Source organism: Anabrus simplex, chromosome 9, assembly GCF_040414725.1.
Source record: "Anabrus simplex isolate iqAnaSimp1 chromosome 9, ASM4041472v1, whole genome shotgun sequence".
Classification (NCBI taxonomy): Eukaryota; Metazoa; Arthropoda; class Insecta; order Orthoptera; family Tettigoniidae; genus Anabrus; species Anabrus simplex.
The window spans coordinates 92,171,191-92,190,327 of NC_090273.1; positions in this window are offsets into that span (position 1 = coordinate 92,171,191).

Consider the following 19,137-nt stretch of genomic DNA (forward strand, 5'->3'; position numbering starts at 1 on the left):
AAGTAAAACCATGGTGTTTGTCATGTTGCGGTACTAATCAAAAGTAGCGTAGACTCACGGTGTTCCACAGATTAAGGTACTACCCAAGTATTGTTGTCTGTTTGCTGGTGAAACAACATCTCTCTGGTAGCTCATTTTGAAACACATATACGGAGGACAATTAATAATTATTTATTGAACATATTTACATCAAACACTTCAGACATACAACTGCGCGCCGCGACCATTGCTAACTGACTGCCTGAAACATAATAGCTCAAGTCCCGTCTACCCTCGACCCTTGGTTCCGAGACAAGTCCAACAGTATCCATTTAAAGCAGAGACAGCAAGAAAGGCAGTGCCTCAGCTTAGAAAGAAAACAAACTAAAACTGGAGGGTCGCATTGTGCTGTGCCTTTTCACACTCTCGCTCCCCTGCCGATAGCCGGGGTGTGGTTCCGTCCGGCTGGCCAGTAGTGTTCCAACATTCCGGCCGCCAAGAAATGTCAATTTCTTAAAATATATAACTGCAAAGGTACACATAATAAAGTTGAAATCACAAATTCAGATAAAATCACACTAGACGAGTTCACAATACAACACTCAATATCTACAACACACACAAATCACTCTTCGTCGTTTGGAAGAGGGCACAGTTTATTGATAGGCCTCTTCAATATCCCACGAGAGATGCGGACAGTAGCCACACGCACTAGTCCATCTGATCCTGGGTGAACGTCCGTGATCACTGCCAGTTTCCACATTAATGGTGGAAGATTATCCTCCTTTAACACCACCAGTTCTCCAGGTTGCACATTTGGACTGGAGTGTGTCCATTTTGATCGCTGCTGAAGGTGATGCAGGTAGTCGTTGGACCAGCGGTGCCAGAACCTCTGCATTTGCTGCTGTAGTATTTCCCATCTAGTCAGTAGGTTAAGCTTAGTATTACCTAGATCTGGCTGGGGAATGGTAGTGAGAGCTGTGCCAATCAGGTAGTGACCTGGAGTAAGGGCTTCAGGGTCATCAGGGTTGCAGGACAAGGGAATAAGGGGCCTGGAGTTCAGGCAGGCTTCTATTTGGCAAGTGAGGGTGGTCAGCTCTTCATAAGTGAGACACATAGTTCCCATGACGCGGCGAAGGTGGTACTTGAAGGACTTCACGCCAGCCTCCCATAATCCGCCAAAGTGTGGTGCTCCAGGAGGGATGAATATCCATGTTATTCCTTCTTGGTCTGCGAAGTTTCTGACTTCCGTTTGCTGTTGACAGGACCTAATCACTGCACGAAGTTCTCGGTCCGCTCCAACGAAGTTTGTCCCGTTGTCGCTGTGGATGGACTGACATCGGCCACGACGTGAGACAAATCTCTTCAATGCCGCTAGGAAGGCTTCAGTAGACATATCGGTTACAACCTCGAGGTGAGTTGCCTTAGTGGCTAGGCATACAAATAAGGCAATATAACATTTCTGCCTTGACGGTGATCGCTTGGAACCAGTCTTTATGTAGAACGGCCCAGTATAGTCTATCCCACAGTTGTAAAATGGTCTAACTACTTCTAAACGAGGGCGTGGCAGCTGACCCATCAGCTGTTGAGCAGTGTTTGACTTCAGTTTCTGACAAATCAAACAACGGTGCAAAATTCTTCGATGACATTTTTGCCATTAACAATCCAATACCGCTGTCTAATCGATGATAGTAGAAGCTGTCCGCCGCCATGCAGCATACGTCTGTGCTCTTGTTCAACAATCAATTTCGTAAGGTGATGATTTGCAGGCAGTATAGCTTGATGCATTTGTTCATACGGTATGTTGGCTTGTTCAAGTCTTCCTCCTACTCTCAGGATATTCGTACTGTCTAACATCGGATTTAGAGTTTTTAATTTGCTCTTGCTCTGAATAGGTTTCTTGGACTGCAACTGATGTATTTCCTTAGAGTACGATGTCAACTGAGCTATTCGTATGCAGTGGAGAATTGCGCTGTTGAGCTCTAGAAGGGATAGTGCCCCTGTTACTCTGCACCCACGAGTTGCCCTGCAATTTCTTGCAAATCTTAGACAGTATGCTACAACATGTTGCAGTTTGGTAAGCTTGGAAAAGCGGTTGATAATATTATCCTCAGGAATCGTTGCGATATTACATGTCACCTTGCACCTCTCTTCAAGCAGCACTAGTGGTAGTCTAGTACTTGCAGAGGAAGGCCACATATCATGGTCTTGCTGTAGCCAGCTTGGTCCTTGCCACCATAAATGAGTTTTACCCAGCTCATCAGGGCAGCATCCTCTTGATATTATGTCTGCTGGGTTGTCTTGAGACGCCACATGTCTCCATTCACTGTTCTCAGTGCTGTCCTGAATCTCTGATACACTGTTTGCTACAAACGTTTTCCATTTTGTAGATGGAGCAGCTATCCATGCCAAGACGATGGTTGAATCTGTCCACAGGACGACTTTAGAGACCGATAGTTTCAGTGCAGGGATAATCTTCTTAACCAACCGTGCAAGAAGAAGGGCTCCACAGAGCTCCAGCCAAGGAAGTGACAGCCTTTTCAAAGGAGCGACGCGTGATTTAGAGCACAGTAGTCTGGCTGAGGTATTACCTTGGATGTTAGTTGATTGTATGTAGATACAGCTACCGTAAGCCTTCTCAGAGGCGTCACAAAATCCATGGAGCTGAATATTCTTGATAGGGCCATTAACCAGGACACGACGATCGATTCGAATCTTTTCAATGGAAGGTAACTGATAGCATAGTGTCTCCCAAGCATGTGATATTCCTGGATCCAAAGGTTCATCCCATAACGTCTCTTTTAGCCACAACTGTTGTAGAAATATTTTTCCCAAAATTACCACTGGACTAATGAGTCCCAAAGGATCAAATATGGATGATACTGTTGCGAGAATACTGCGTTTAGAAAATGGTGGAGCGTGGGGACTTGGTTGAACATTATTAACTATCTGAAACTTGTCAGATGCTGAATGCCATAACAAACCTAACGCCTTTACATTCTCATCATTGTCAAGCTGTAGGGGAAGTTGAGTCTCTCGATACTCTGGAGGAACATTCTCAAGAATAGCTGGATGATTACTGCACCATTTTCGCAGTGAAAACCCACTCTTTCTTAACAAATGTATCAAGTCCTGCTGCACGAGGAGAGCTTCATTTACAGTTTGTGATCCAGACATACAGTCATCAACATAAAAGTCGTCTAATAGGGTTTCAGATGCTCTAGGAAGTTCATGAGCGGCTTCCATTGCAATCTGATATAGACATCGTGTCGCAAGGAATGGGGCGCTTGCCATACCATATGTAACGGTCTTGAGCTGATATTCCTGCAAGGGCTGCGATTCGTCATTTCTCCAGAGAATACGCTGGTACGTGCAATCTCCTTCATCTACCTGTACCTGTCTGTACATTTTCTCTATGTCAGCAGTGAACGCGATCTCGTGGGTCCGGAACCTGGTGATTATAGAACACAAATCTTGCTGGACTATTGGCCCATCATAAAGTAAATCGTTCAAGGAAATTCCACTGCTGGAACTAGCAGAACAGTCAAATACAACACGTAGCTTTGTGGTAGAACTGGATTCTTTGATAACCGCGTGATGAGGTACATAATATGCAGGAATCGCAGAAGGGAGTGTCAGTTCCATGTGCCCTAACTCTTCATATTCCGTCATGAATTTCACGTATTCTCGTTTCATATTGGGGAGTTTGCGTAATCTTCTCTCTAGATGATAGAATCGCCTGGCTGCCATTTGAAATGAGTCACCCAATTTTTTCGGGTCTTCTCTGAACGGCAGACGAACAACAAATCTTCCTGTAGAATCATTTTTGGTATGTTGCACGAAGTGTGCTTCACATTTCTCTTCTTCCTTCGTACGCGGAGTTTGATGCAACTCTTCGATCTCCCAAAACCTTCGAAGCTGCTGTTGGACTTAAACATCTGTCTTAGCAAAACATGACAGTACCGGCCGCCGTGAGACACCTGAAGGACCGTCATTATTTGTGTATCTTCCGGTTAAAACCCATCCCAGTTTGGTTTCTTGAAGAATGGGGTGATTAGCATCTTTGGTGAGCTTGCCTGTCTGCTGAATGTACGGAACGACCTCAGCTCCTAGAAGGATGTCGATCTTGGAGGGCTTATAAAACTCGGGATCAGCTAAAACAATGTGCTGGGGAATGTTCCATGTAGCAGAATCAATCCTGTGACCCGGTAAGTCATCTGTTATCTTAGGAAGTACAAAACAATTTGCTGAAGTTGTAAAGTCACTAGTGCATGAGCCAAGATCTATTGAAACACTGTACTTGCATTCTGAAATGGTATCACCTATTCCCTGGACAGGTGTTCTGTTGGGCTCTCTATGCAACCTTAATCGCTGGGCACAGGACTCGGACATAAAACATGATTGGGAGCCTGAATGTAGTACAGCTCTACATGTTTGCCACTTTCCATTCCTATCCTTAATTCTGATGCGTGCAGTGGATAAAAGGATGTGTTTACTTGGTTCCACCTTTTGTGAATAACAGCTATTGATACGTGACTCTGATTGTGCTGAAGTACTCGCTCTCTCGATGTTGCGTGACAGACCATGTTGTTGAGTAAAGTGCTGAGGTGTAGTGTCTACATGTACTAGAGTATGATGCCATTTACCACAAGTGCGGCAGGTACCAGATTTACAAGCCTGTACCTTGTGATCTCCCCATAAACAGTTGAAGCACAGATTGTTGCTTCTTACAAAGTCTCTGCGCTCATTGACAGAAATACGTGCAAAGTTACGACACTTAGTGTGTGAGCTTCGTTGCAGTACGTGCACTGCGGAGTGGTCATCACATATGACTTCTGGGTTTGAAGCTGCTTACGATTGGATGGGTAATTCGTTCCGGTGTTCAAAGGGGTTTGTTTTACAGGCAAAGTAGAACTCACAATCTCAATGGACTTGCATTTCGTTTCCAAGAAGTCGCAGGTACCTCTAAGAGTAGGAAATGTCTTGGGACTCAAAGTAGTTTCGTACTCTCTACGAATTGACGCTTCCGTTTTTTCAAGAATTAGCTGTGAAACAATCAAATCATCTAAAGGTACATTTAGCTCTAAGGCCTTGAGAGCGTTCCAATTGCTCAAAGCTTGATTGAGTAGAGCACGGAGTTCATTCGCTGATGGCTTATTCATCGTAGGTAAGTTCAATAGATTCTTAAGATGTGCGGATGCGATTAACCTCGGATTATTATAGCGATTGCAAATCGTATCGAAAGCCACGTTGAAGTTGGAGCTAGTGACTGGGAGGTTTGCTATTAGTACGTGCGCTTCGCCCGTTAGAGAACTCAGTAAGTAATGAAATCTTTGAATGTTGTCCAGCGATTCATTGTTAACTATAAGACTCATGAACGTGTCATGAAAATGTCTAAATCCAGTTACATCACCACTGAAGGTTGGTAGGTTTATGGTAGGGAGCTTAATTGCCTTCTTAGTTTCACTTAAACAAGACTGACTGTCACTAGAACGAGAACTACTGGGGCCAGCAGCTTCGGTACTCAATGCGATTAAGCTATTCATTTTTGCTTCTGTGTCGAAATACATGGTTTCAAAGTGATCTCTGCCTTCTGCATGCTGTTGGAAATCCTCAAATATTTCTAGCTGTGATTGAGCAGTTTCAAATTTGTCACGAATAATAGGCAGTTCCTTCAAACGATCTACGATGGCCTGATTATTTGAATCCGTTTGAAATTCTTGTACGAATTTCGCGAGACGCGTGAGGCTGGCTTTCGCTACTGCGCGAGTAGTGACTAATTTCTTCCTGCTAGTCTCATCCATGCTGACAGATAAGGACCGTAGAAGAGTAATGCACAAGAACAATAATTAGGAACACTGGATCAATAAACGGGCGAGGATGACATGACTAACAATATTAGGTAAGAAAGGATTGGTTGTTGCCAGTCTAGGTACTTACATCTGCCTGTAGATATGCTTCGGCCTGTAGTCGAACTCGGGCGCGCCGCCAGGTCCAGTAGGTTGCTCAGCTCTCCAGTGGAATTCTTCAACAGCAAGCCGGCTTGTATAAAACGACCGGCGAAAAGCACACAACACGACACTGGCTACCATACGTAAAGTAGCGTAACATACGATACGAACTGAGAGACCCGTGCACGAAAGTTTACAATAAGTTAGTATTCGTAACATTCGGCGGAAAACTATTCACAATATCCGGCCCGGTGGACCAAAAAATGTCTGTTTGCTGGTGAAACAACATCTCTCTGGTAGCTCATTTTGAAACACATATACGGAGGACAATTAATAATAATTTATTGAACATATTTACATCAAACACTTCAGACATACAACAGCGCGCCGCGACCATTGCTAACTGACTGCCTGAAACATAATAGCTCAAGTCCCGTCTACCCTCGACCCTTGGTTCCGAGATAAGTCCAACAGTATCCATTTAAAGCAGAGACAGCAAGAAAGGCAGTGCCTCAGCTTAGAAAGAAAACAAACTAAAACTGGAGGGTCGCATTGTGCTGTGCCTTTTCACACTCTCGCTCCCCTGCCGATAGCCGGGGTGTGGTTCCGTCCGGCTGGCCAGTAGTGTTCCAACAATTATTGTACCTCGCACAGGTAACGCAGACCTATGGTGTTTTTCACATAATGACGCCAAACACAGGCAACGCTGTAATGTATTTAGTATTATTCCTCGCTATGTACGATCAGTTCAGCATTTTATTCATGCGTCTCTTACTGTCTGCGTCACGGTGAATTCAAATCTCAAGATTCCTTGAACCTTCTCTGATTTGGTAATGGTGAGCCATCTGGCGTTCGAGTTTGAACCAGTCGTAGGAGGTGACCAAGCGGTGCTGCTATCTAGCCGGGAAGTAGTTAACCCTGCTAGGCCAGTGATCGTGGCTTGTCAATAATGAAATCGATTGCAGTTTTTTTAATTCTTGTTGGTGAATTGGAAGAAGACGCCTTGAAAAATTACGCTTCTGGTTCTGGTCTGAGGATAAATTATCCGTGAAGAGAAGGAAAATGATTGTGGGATTTGATCCTGGATAAACATTTCTCCATCAGGGCGTAAGGGCCTGAAGAACTGGTTTGTTATTTTAAAGAGATTTCATTTCTTCTTGCGTCTGACCTTGTAAGTAGCTTCAAGCATATCTATTATGGTTAACCTACCCCATCGAAGGCTGCTAATTATTGTTTTAAGAGACATGGACACTACTAAACACTACGATATGTGTGATTTTCTACAGCTGATCTTTCGGACTTTCGAGCTTAAAATTTTTAAGAGTTAAAAAAAAAAAACACAAAAAAAAAACTGGACTTCATCATATCTATGTAATACTTTAATGTAATACTCATACCTTTGGTATTTGAATTCGAGTGTATGAAAGATATTAATGTTTGCTTTAATGCTGTTTTGAAGTTTCCATGTTAGTAAAAGTATATTTACGTTGCGGAGCTCCCAACTAACTACTATATACGAAGTGTTTGCTTAAGCTTATGGTGGTTAACTTCTTTTCCTCCTTTAAATCGTAATAATTATGTTATAATTTAAATATATTTAAGCTCTTCGGAGCAAGTAAGAGGATAAGAATTAGTTTTAGGATGAAAGCTTTTCTGATGAATTACTCGGTACTTGAGTTGGGATTTGATCATGGTGGTTGTCACTCTGTTACACCTACCGTGTAACAGAATGCAAACGAAAGGGGGCGTTGCTCCTTTGTGTCTGACACATGAGTGTCGGGTAATTATTATGTCTTGACTGTCATCTGATTTTTTTGGGAAGGATTGTTTGCCCGTGTTGCTTACCTTTCTTCAGTCTTGTGTGACTGATTTTATTGAAGTTACTGTTCCTTGTGGGGTATCTAATTATTGTGCTACTTGTGGATTTATTCCATGTCATTGCGTTATATCTGACTCATTTGAAGTAATGTGTGTTGTGGGTTATAACTGTTTCTCATACCATTTGTGGTAACCGAGATAATCGTTTGGAGAAGTTTTCAGCCTACATATTGAAATATTTGATTCAAGTTTTCTTATTTGAGTTGACCTCCCATTACTTAAGGGATCTGAATTTTAATTACAGATTGGAAGTTGGTACTTACCTTAAATGATTTGGGTTGACTTAGCATTTTAGGTTGAACTGAACTACATTGATTTATTGTTCTGGAAGATTTTCAGCCCTCATTCTTAAAACTTGATTTTTATATTATAATTCTGAATTGAGTTTCTTTCATTTATTGCTCAGAATTTAAATTATTTTAAGAAGGTCAGATGTTCCTTACGATTTTGGCTTATTAAAGTTTTTCTTTAAATTGATCAAGGAATTATTATTTCAGCCAATTAATTAAGCTTATTTTAAGTTGATTCGCTTGGCCTCTTGTGTCCAGTGCTTCCTCAATCAGCGACGGCCCTTTGTTGGGATAATTTGTAAGTATTTCGTTTAATTTTGCTTATTTATCCCTGGTCGTGCTAACACTCTTGACTTTAACCTTATGTTGTGAGAACGCAATCCTACGGTTTTCCTCACCTAAAGTAGGTGCATTAATCACGGACGCCGGTATTCCCATGGTGTTCTTCATATAGTGGCTACTAATCACAGGCAACGCACGGGGTCGCTGATATAGCGGTACCAATCACAAGCAACGCCCAGGCCCATGATGTTTCGCAGAATGGTACTGATCACGGGTACTGGAAAACTCATGCAGACACACCTTCTGTTGCTACTCATCACAACCCGTTGTGTACAAAACATAGTAGTAGTACTCGCAAGTAAAGTAGACCCATGTGTCTCCCCCGTAATGGTACTAATGATAAGTGATGATGATGATGCTTGTTGTTTTAAGGGGCCTAACATCGAGGTCATCGGCTCCTAATGGTGCGAAATGAAATAACCAAAAGTTCAAATTAATCCACTGAACAAAATAAAATAAAAAATGTCATCAAAAATGAATGGATGGATATGACCCCTACAAAAAACAAAAACAAACAAACAAACAAACAAACAAACAAACAAACAAACAAAAACAGTGGATCAGACACAAAAAAGGTCGTGAATAATAGTATTACTGACCAAGGGACCATTTATAAAGCACAATGATGCTTGATGTCTACAGGGGTGCAAAATCCACGACTAAGGCCCCACAGAATGGTACATGACAAATACCATGGTTCTACTTTACTCACGACAAGTTGGGGTACTAATCAAAAGTAGCGAAGACTCACGGTGTTCCACACAAGATGGTACTACTCACAAGTATTGCACTTCGTACAAGTAACGCAGACCTATGGTGTTTCGCACACAACGGCGCCATTCATAGCCAATGCAAACCGGTAAGGTTCCTCACCTAGGTGTACTAAACACGGGCGCCGGTATTCCCGTGGTGTTCCTCACATAGTGGGTAACCCTGACCCACGGTGCCGCTCATATAGCGGTACAACTCACAGGCTACGCCCAGACCCGCGGTGTTGCTCACATGGGTACGACGCACGGGTACTGGAATCCACCAGGCCAGGCTTTTTACTGCAAATAATCACAAACCTATTTCGTACTAATTTAGTGATACTACTCGCAAGTACATGCAGCCCATGGTGTTCCCCGCATGATGGTACGGATCAAGAGTAGTTTCATGGTTCTAATTCAATCATCCCTTGGTCGCCCCTTGTAGTCGCCTCTTACGACAGGCAGGGGACACCGCGGGTGTATTCTACATGTGCGTCCCCCACCCGCAGGGGGTACTAATGACAAGTTGTTCCACCGTTTTAATACAACCATCCCATGGTCACCCCTTTTAGTCGCCTCTTACGACAGACAGGGCATACCGTGGGCTTATTCTTCGTCTGCGACTTCCACTCACAGGGGGTGAAAAAAGAACTTTGTTAAAGATAAAGTGACTAACTCTAAGACAGAAATGTATCAAAATCCAATCCTAATTATCACAGCTTTGGTGATATAACGCTTAAATTATTTTAAGAGGTGCTCCTCCTTTCGATAAGCTCCACCAATTTCCCTCTCTGCTCATCTTTCATAGCGATAGGAAACAAAACAGTCACTGCTCGCCAGCTACGAGTGCCGGAGGTGGCATCGGAAAGCAATTAATAATTAGTCTGTGACACGTAGTGTTGAAACGGTAGTTTGGGGAGGAGAAAGGGGAAAGAGTTACATTCCACAAGAGAGTTAGAAGAGGAAAGAGACAGAGAAAGGTAGAGAGGTGTCTTAATTACCTAGGTCGGCAAGACGCCAGCAAAACGGGGTGGAATAATAAAATAATTCTGGTCGCTGGGGGTAATAAGTGTGGTGCTGAGGTAAGATCCTCCACGTAACGAGCAAAATACGGATAAAGTTGTAAAACAAGGGTGACAGGGGGTTGAAGGACATAAAACCTCACCAAATGGTACCGTGGTAATAATACTCTTCAAATAAATCACCCCAATCTACATGCATCAAAGTTCGCCGATGTAAATGGCTTCAACTTCTCTTACTGTTGCAAATCTGAGATTAAGCAGTGAATAATTAGAATTTCTAGTAATTCACAGTGATGGTGGAAATTTAACGTAGCAATTACTTTGTCCCAGCATCCCCACTGCGTATGGATAGCGTGCTTGCCTCTTATCATGAGGCCTAGGTTTTGATTCCCAAGAATTTTGATCCGTGAGATCAAGCAGGGAGCGATCCAATACTAGGGGACAGCAAAATGCACCAAAAAAGTTCCGTAAAAAACCACTAGGTTTTCGGAGACACTGAGGTAAAGGAATTGTATTACCCGTGAATTCTCTGAGTTTCTCAATCGTTTATTTGAGGAAGGTCATGATACCACACATACCCGTTTTGACATAATTGAGAAAAACATTTTACGGCCTCTTCCAACGAATTCCGAACAGATCTGATTTTTTCATCGGGTATATATACATTTGCAACAACAAGTACAGTTGAATATATATAATTACCCAGAAACCAATAAATACAACGCAAAATACATTTAGGACTCATGACCTTTCATAAATGAACATGGAAATTCTCCTTCAGAAGAATTATTTTAATCTGGACAAAAAAAAATATTTAAAAAAGAATATCCAATGCAGATATTACCTACATAAGTACAGTATACGGATTTTCACCACCAGAACGTTACAAATTAACAATATAAAACAAAATAATAATAATAATAATAATAATAATAATAATAATAATAATAATAATAATAATAATAATAATAAAAATAGGGGAAGATTAAACGGGTCCCACACACTTTGTTGAAATTGTAAAAGCAACAGGGTTAGAGAAACAAGCACAGAAAGTTCACGTACTACAGAACACGCGATATTTACAACAAAATATTCATGTACACAACCACAAAGATCAGGCACTACAATACTGTGACCAAACCTGAAGTTTAACACACAAGTGAAACTCTGGTACTCAATAGAAAAGGGCATCTAGAGAACATTCTGAAGGAAGAATGAAAGACCATGAGGAAAATTCTTGGTCAGAGAAGAAAAACTGAAGTCGGATATGGAGTGAAATTCCGTAAAGCAACAGAGGAACTTTCCAACCTGGCAGCAGATATTATAAAACGAAGTATCACTTCTTACGGACGCCTTCAAACACTCCCTACAACACATGATTACGACATACAGAATAAAATTGAAGAGTCTACCATGGATCCAAGAAGTCACGAAGGATCAGGAGAAAGCCCAGATAGATATATCAGAAATATTAGACGGAAATCTGTTCCGTAAAAAAGTAAACAGGTGGGTAGTACAGCCAGAGAAAGTTCCAAGGAGACCAGGAACAAAGTGAACTGAAGAAAGGGAGAGATCCCACGGAGAAGAAATGAAAGCCATGTGGAAAACCAGAAAGGTGAATCATAAAAGCACTGCGTGTTCCAACAGGGTATAATGTAGTCAATGGCAGAGATCATGGACAAAGCACAACGGTCATACTAAATCAATACTATACCTTTCTGAACTAAACTATATCGTTTATCACACAAGAATTGTAAAAAAAAAGTGATTTTGCATCAAACATTCAGTGTGTCCGTGGTTACACAACTGCTACAGAACAAAGTGAAGTTAAACCACTAGGTAGCCTAAATGTGTACATCTGGAGTGAAGTCTGATAAAACAGCACAACGGTACGTATCTGGTCACATCCGCACTGTTATTTTGTGAAGTCATTCATCATTGTTAGCTGCACGCTATTAACCTCTTCTGTTCCACCATTTTCATGATTTCTTGCAGGCCACATTTCTACATTCACTGTTAATTTTTGAGGCTCGTGACATTCCGAATAGTGTGAGGACTCGTGTCGTTTATCACTGCAGACACATTAATATCTCAAGAAATGTGTGGTACCAATAAGTCATTTTTAGAAAAGTGGACTCATGTCCTTCCTCAAATGCCCAATTCAATTACTGTGTTGATGGGATGGCAGTAACTCATGGAGATCACTGTAAGTACAGGGTGGCCCGAAAGTTCTTTAACATTTGACGGGACAATACTTCACAGGATATTAGAGGTAGAGAGGTAAATAATTGACACACGTGATTGGCATGGCATGAGGTTTTATCGACTCCAAGGTAAGGTACAAAGCTTCAGTAGTAGTTCCTTTTCTGGTGACGTCAACATGTCGCGATTGCAAGCGTATCTGACGCTCTCTCTCACGACAGCTCATTTTATACCCTACACGGGTCTCATGTAGCATCATTGAGGTGTTACTGTCCATCATCATCTGTTGGCCTGTTAGTGCACTCGTTGTTGTTGGAATGAAACTTCATGCCATATCAAGCATGATCGGCCGTTTTTACCTGACGTGTTGCTGTCCAGCGCCATCTGTTGGTCATAATGTGTACTTTATTTTGGTTTCAATGAAACCCCATGTCATTCCAGTCATGTACGTCAATTATTACCTCCAATATTCCATTAAGTATCACCTTGTCAAATGTTAACAGACTTTTGGGTCACCCTGTACCTAAGGGTTTATAAAGAAAGATCTTCATTGGAGTGATCACATAAGCGGAATTGTAAATAAAAGTTACAGACCACTTCATGTGGTTATGAGGTTATGTAGGAGTTGTAGTTAGGATGTAAAGGAGAAGTTGTGTAAGTTACTGGTAAGAACACATTAGAGGATGGTTATAGTGTATGGAACCCTCACCAGGACTACCTGATACGAGAAGCTGAAAAGTTCCGAAGGAAAGCAGCCCAATCTGTTCTGGGAGATTTCCGACAAAGTACTGTTACAAAAATGTTGTAAACTTTGGGCTAGGAAGACTTGGAGGTGCTCTACTAAGCGGAATGTTTCGAGCTGTCAGTGGAGAGATGGCGTCGAATGAGAGTGTATGACAGAGTAGGAAGGATCATAAAATGAAGATCAACGTGGAGTTCAAAAGGACAAACTGGGGCAAATATTAGCTTATAGGAAGATGAATTAGGGATCGGAAATCAAGGGAGATTTTTGATAAATTTCCAACTTCCTTAAAATCATTTAAGGATGAAGAACTGTTAGGAAATCTGCCACTCAGACGACAGCCCTAAATCAGATCAATGGTGACTGTGATTGTCTGATATTGTGGTTTTACGGCCAGTTAATTTATCGATATGAGGCTGACATAGGCTATGATTCTGAGCACCTCGAATGTCATCGGACTGAGCCTGGATCGAACACGTCATATTGGGCTCAGAAGGCCAGCGATCTATCACATGAGTGACTGAGGCCGGTCCACGAAAAATTAGCGGTTTGCCTGTGGAGGTTGACCCGCAGGCAAGATCTGAAAGCTTTTGGATATGCAGCAATCACCTAGGCAGGCTTCAGAAGAGGCGTTTTCTAAGACGCCTCTTTGAACAACGAAAAGTGTTTGGCAAATTAGGGCCCATTTTAGTAATTGAAGGGTCTGGTGCGAGAGAGGGGTAACTATATTTTAGCACTTTTTGCAGGAGAGACATAAAGCTGATTAACGTGTTTCATATCGCTTGAATAGTTCGGAGAGATATATTCTCAAAACACCTGGTTTAAGTCGGTAATGCGTGGGTACCATTTGAAAGTTCAGACTGATTATTATTATTTATATTAATGATAGGGACGGATACAGGAAAAGGATTGAGAGTCACCAGTGGAGTAGACAAGAGAAGAGGATACTGAATATCTCGGAAGAAGAGCGGGAGAGAAGAGAAAGGATGAAGAGGTTCTGGGAGGAGAAGAAGAAAATGCAATCCATGAGGGAGCTGTCCGTGGTCCTACAGAGGCCGTAACGCAAGAAGAAGAAGAAGAAGAAGAAGAAGTATATATATATATATTGAAAATAAGTTTACCTCTGTCTTGCACCAAAATATTAAAAGCATGCTTAAATATTTGAGAACGTCTCTTTATTTAAATCATTAACGTGTAATATTACTAAGCGAATGTATAATAATGACTTGTGCTCTTAGAATCCAAATATACAAACAAAATAAAACAACAGTAGTCACCACAGCAAGTGGAATGTTCAGTATTTAAGCGTTGTCTTCGTCTTCTGTAAGAGAGCATGTGAGGTACAATTCAGTGCTTCGTAGTAACCACATGTCATTACGTGGTACGTACTACTCCGCCAATGCCATCGTGTCTTTTTAATTTCGCGAGTTTTATTGGCAGCTTTCCTTGGTATGCACATGTAGCAGTGAGGGCAATATTCTGAGATTGCTTCAGCAGCCTGAACTTGCAAGAAGATAGGCATGCTTGCAGATACACTACATTCTATCGCACCACTATTGAGAATGTAACGAAACAGTGGACAAATAGACACCAGAAATCTATCTTTGGTATCACCTTTAAAGGTGTTTATGAAGTGAGGTTTTAGATGACTCACAAAGTCGTTTATCATAGCAGTGTTCACGATGATTACATGGAACTTTTATGTGACGTCTTTTTCACTATTTTCTCATATTCCTGTGGCAGAAAAATCCTCTCTCTTCTGCGCGGGTTCTTCTCAATTAAACCTAAACCCCTATCACAGGGCATAAAACTATGACCTACTTCAGGAAACCGGTGGGTAATGGTTTCTAGTCTGCCAACATTAACATCCGTAAAGAGGAACTGAACTAGTGTCGTATTATTTTGGGCACAACGTTTGTCTGAGAATACGTATACATGTCTAATATCTTCACTCTGTATATTCTCAAAGTAGTGATTCAGAAAGCTGATTACCTCATTTGATCTTTTCTTTCCAGTCGATTAGTTAAACACACAAAAGTGTGCTGTCTTATTCTTGGCTCCATAGACACAGAAGTTGTACACCCAGACTTGACGACTGTAAAATGCATCAGTAGATGGTACCTTGGGTGGTGGCATGTTCTGCTGGCAGTCAACACACAGTGCTCAACTGAAGCGTCCTCCCGTGCCTCTGCAGATTTATCTCTCAGTTCATTGTAGAAACATTCAGCTTTTCTAAGATGAAACTCTTTCTCAGTTGCAAGCTTCTTCTTTTCTTCCTCGGATGCAGTACTTTTCATTGTATTTGCTAATGTGACACAGGTTCTGCAGGTGTCCGTTTGAGGACTCCCAAACGCATAATTAAAGGTCTGTTGAAATTGCCTGTAGTAGAAATCATAGCTTTTACCCTCTACCGTCAAAATATGCTGGTCTCGCTCATATTTTTACACATAAATATCATACATATTGCTCACATTTAACTCAGGATACAATAATATTCATTACTCGGCTTCCTGCAGTAGTGGGATGATCGTTTTTGAAAATGTTTTAATGTGATACTCTGTAAGTTGTCTAATGGTTTCTGGAATGGCATTGGACCTGGTTTCATGTTTTCCTCTCTTGTCCCGTGGAGGTGTAATGTTTGATGCTATGTAATTTGCAATGCGCTCTACACTCTCTATGCTGATCCCATATTTTAGACTGAATTCTGTCTTGCATAGCTTAAATTCATTTGGTCCCATCCTAAACTAAAAAGAAACAATTATAAAACCCCACTACTCTACATAGCAACATATAAGCAGACATACATTTCTGAAAGTGTTGCATTTCACACGTACCTTATACTTGAAACTGCAATTTCGACAAATCCTTGTCCCAGTTGTTGGTCTGCGTCTCACGACGCTACGTATCGTTATTAAAACACTGAAGTATGTGTTATTCTTGGTTTGCTATTTTACAGAGAGGTGTCAAGATGTCATTTTTCTCATCGTCTGCAAGTTTCGACGAGCAGTCTCCCTTGAATTTACAGTCTTTAGCAGGCTTTCTGCTTGGCACAACTCCTCCAGTAACCCTTAACACGTTTCAACTTCCTCAGATTCCTCTTCTACTTCAGATAATTTCTAAATCGCATTCGACCGCTTTGACGACTCACATTTATATTTTCCAGTGAAGATTCACTTCTTATATCATTGCTGGGGTTAAACTCACTGCCTGAATCTGCACAAAGTTCACTCACATCACTATCGCACGCCATTTCTCCAACTATCAGCTGGAGAAAGCACAGTAACATGCACAAGAATCTCAATGTGCTTCTTCCTACCGGGAGGTTGTTGAACCACTTTGGGGGAAGAGAGAGGTACATCCTGAAGGTGCCTCTGTCTTGTCCCAAACGCAAGGTGGAGTAATGTTTTAATCACATGTGTTAACGTAAGTTTCCAGCGGATCTACTCATTCTTGCATTAAAGATACAACTAATTTTACTGTACATATATGTGCGATAAAAAAATTTTCGTGAATTTTGGAGTTACCCCCTCCTGCACCAAACCCTTTAATTTGTATGGGTACTTCTATCCATGAATATGATATATTTCATGATATATTCTCAGTACATTCTTCGTCCACCGTAGCACAACAAGCGCAGAACAACTGACGACCCATGAGAACCGGGTTTAAGATGCTAAGATGTTTAAGACTGACAGAAGGGCTGGTATGGGATAAAAATAGTATTTGCAAATCCCCTCCATGGGGGGTGAGGGGTATGCCTGAAAAGAGCTGCACCAACTCGGGATGAAGAGGGGAATTTACCTTAATTCTTTTTACCGAAGATGGAAATATGACTGACCATGCAGTTCCTCACTTCCCGACGACTGTATCGGTGGTATTTCTCATTTATATAATAGATTGTGAGCCCATATGTAGATCATATACATTCTGCGTATTTCTACAAAAGTAAAGAAATAATTTAGTTTCTTACGATGAAAATGGAATTAGGAATAATACCATAAAAGAACATTTGATATGATTAATCGAAGCTCTTACGATTATCTCCTTTCTCGAGAGGACATAAAGAGGATGAGTGATTGCCTGTGGAGGTCTCCCTGGGGGCAGTGCTAAGATACGACTAGCCATCACCAGAACTGAAATTGAAGCGGTATTATTGTGAGCTTTGTTTCAGTAGGAGACAAATGAGTTTCTAGAATTGATATTAAAGTACGAGATTTACTTTTTCATTCATCACATAATCTTGATCATCTCAGGCACACGCTACCATTAACTATGTTACATTACATATCGTCAGCTTACAATCCGTCTCCTCCGGTTGCCTGTACAGTGGGTGGCTATCGAATTAGGAATGCTTGTGAAATCCTGCTTTTTATTGTAAAGGATCAGTTGATGTTCTATTAGAAGCGTTAGTTCATATCTACTTGTGTCAATAGTCCAGAAAATAATATAATTAAGTATTAAGGAAAGAACAGGAATATATGCTAAATTTCAAAGTTTGATTCCGTGTAATGGAACGAATATTGTAATAAGCCATTTTCAACAGAACGGAATGGAAGTGTTAGACTGGACCGAGATCAGCCTAAAGTTTACTACTGTTGATGATGTGTGTAATCTCTTGAAAGAATTGGAAAAACTACGTTTGTAAGCAAATTTTAGATAACCTACATTAGGCCAATGGGTCATACACAGTATGACCCATAGAGTTTCGATTTTATTTCTCTCGTACTACGCATTTTTTTACATTAATAATTACTGAGTAATACGACAACATTCTAGACTGGATATACTTATTTTCAAGTAATCATCTCAAGCAAGTAGGCTTAGGGAAGGAACGTATAAAATCTATTTTTATGGTTACTGGAAGGCAAAGTTTTGAAATTGATTGCAGTTAGGATGAAATGCTAACATATCACTTGTTTATTCTTTTTGCGTAGAGACGAATTATCCGAAAGGTTTGTCTCGGTGCTTTGGAAGTGATATATAAACGTGTAGTTAGAACGGTAAACGTCAAATTGAATGCTGAGGTCGAAAAAGACCCAATCTGTAAAAAGCACTCTCTCAATTATTTTTGAAATTCCTTTGTATTTAAATGAATGGATACTAACAAAAACACGTATTTTGTAATTATTTCTAACCTTGGCCTAAAATGGGTTATAGAAATATCGATCAATGTGTAGCATCGAAAAATAGACTTGGATGGTCCTGCCTTTCAGGATATCAATAGCATATCTAATTTTATTGGTTAAAATGTAAAAATGTCATTAATTCACCTTGTTAGGTGTAAAATAAGCTTGTAAGCAAGTTTTCGACCGTCCAAACTAAACGAAGGGTTTAAATATCTAAAGAATTCTTATTTTCCTTGGTCACTCACTGTGAGAATTGGATCTCTTCTCCTTGGTTTCTCCAACACTATAATAGTTTATGAGAGTTTATGGAAGACTGAACGGGAGTAACATGTGGCGCAATTTTATTATCGCTCGCCTCCATATTAATACGGTAATAATATTATTGGCATTAGGTCCCACTAACTACTTCAACGATTTTCGGAGTCGCCGTGGTGCCGGAATTTAGCCCCGCAGGAGTTCTTGTACGTGCTAGTAAATGTACTGACACGAGGCTGGCGTATTTGACCACCTTCAAGTACCAACGGACTGCGCCAGGATCGAACCTGCCACGGTGCGGTCAGAAGACCAGCGCTTCAACCGTCTGAGCCACTCAGCCCGGCCCTATCCTTAATAATGTACCACCTCCTAGGAAAGAGTGGCGAACAACATGGTGATCTTGATTTTGGTTGTAGTGACGCGAAACACGAACATCGTGCTCAACCCGTACCAGTCCAATAGATTCTTCAGCACCAGATTTCGCCGTCTGCCATGTTCTCCTATTCTTCCTCGTCTGACAATTAGGAAGAATCCCTAGTTATCATTCCGCATTATATGCCCGAAATATCCCCAGCTTCCGCTTTTTATGGTCAACATGATT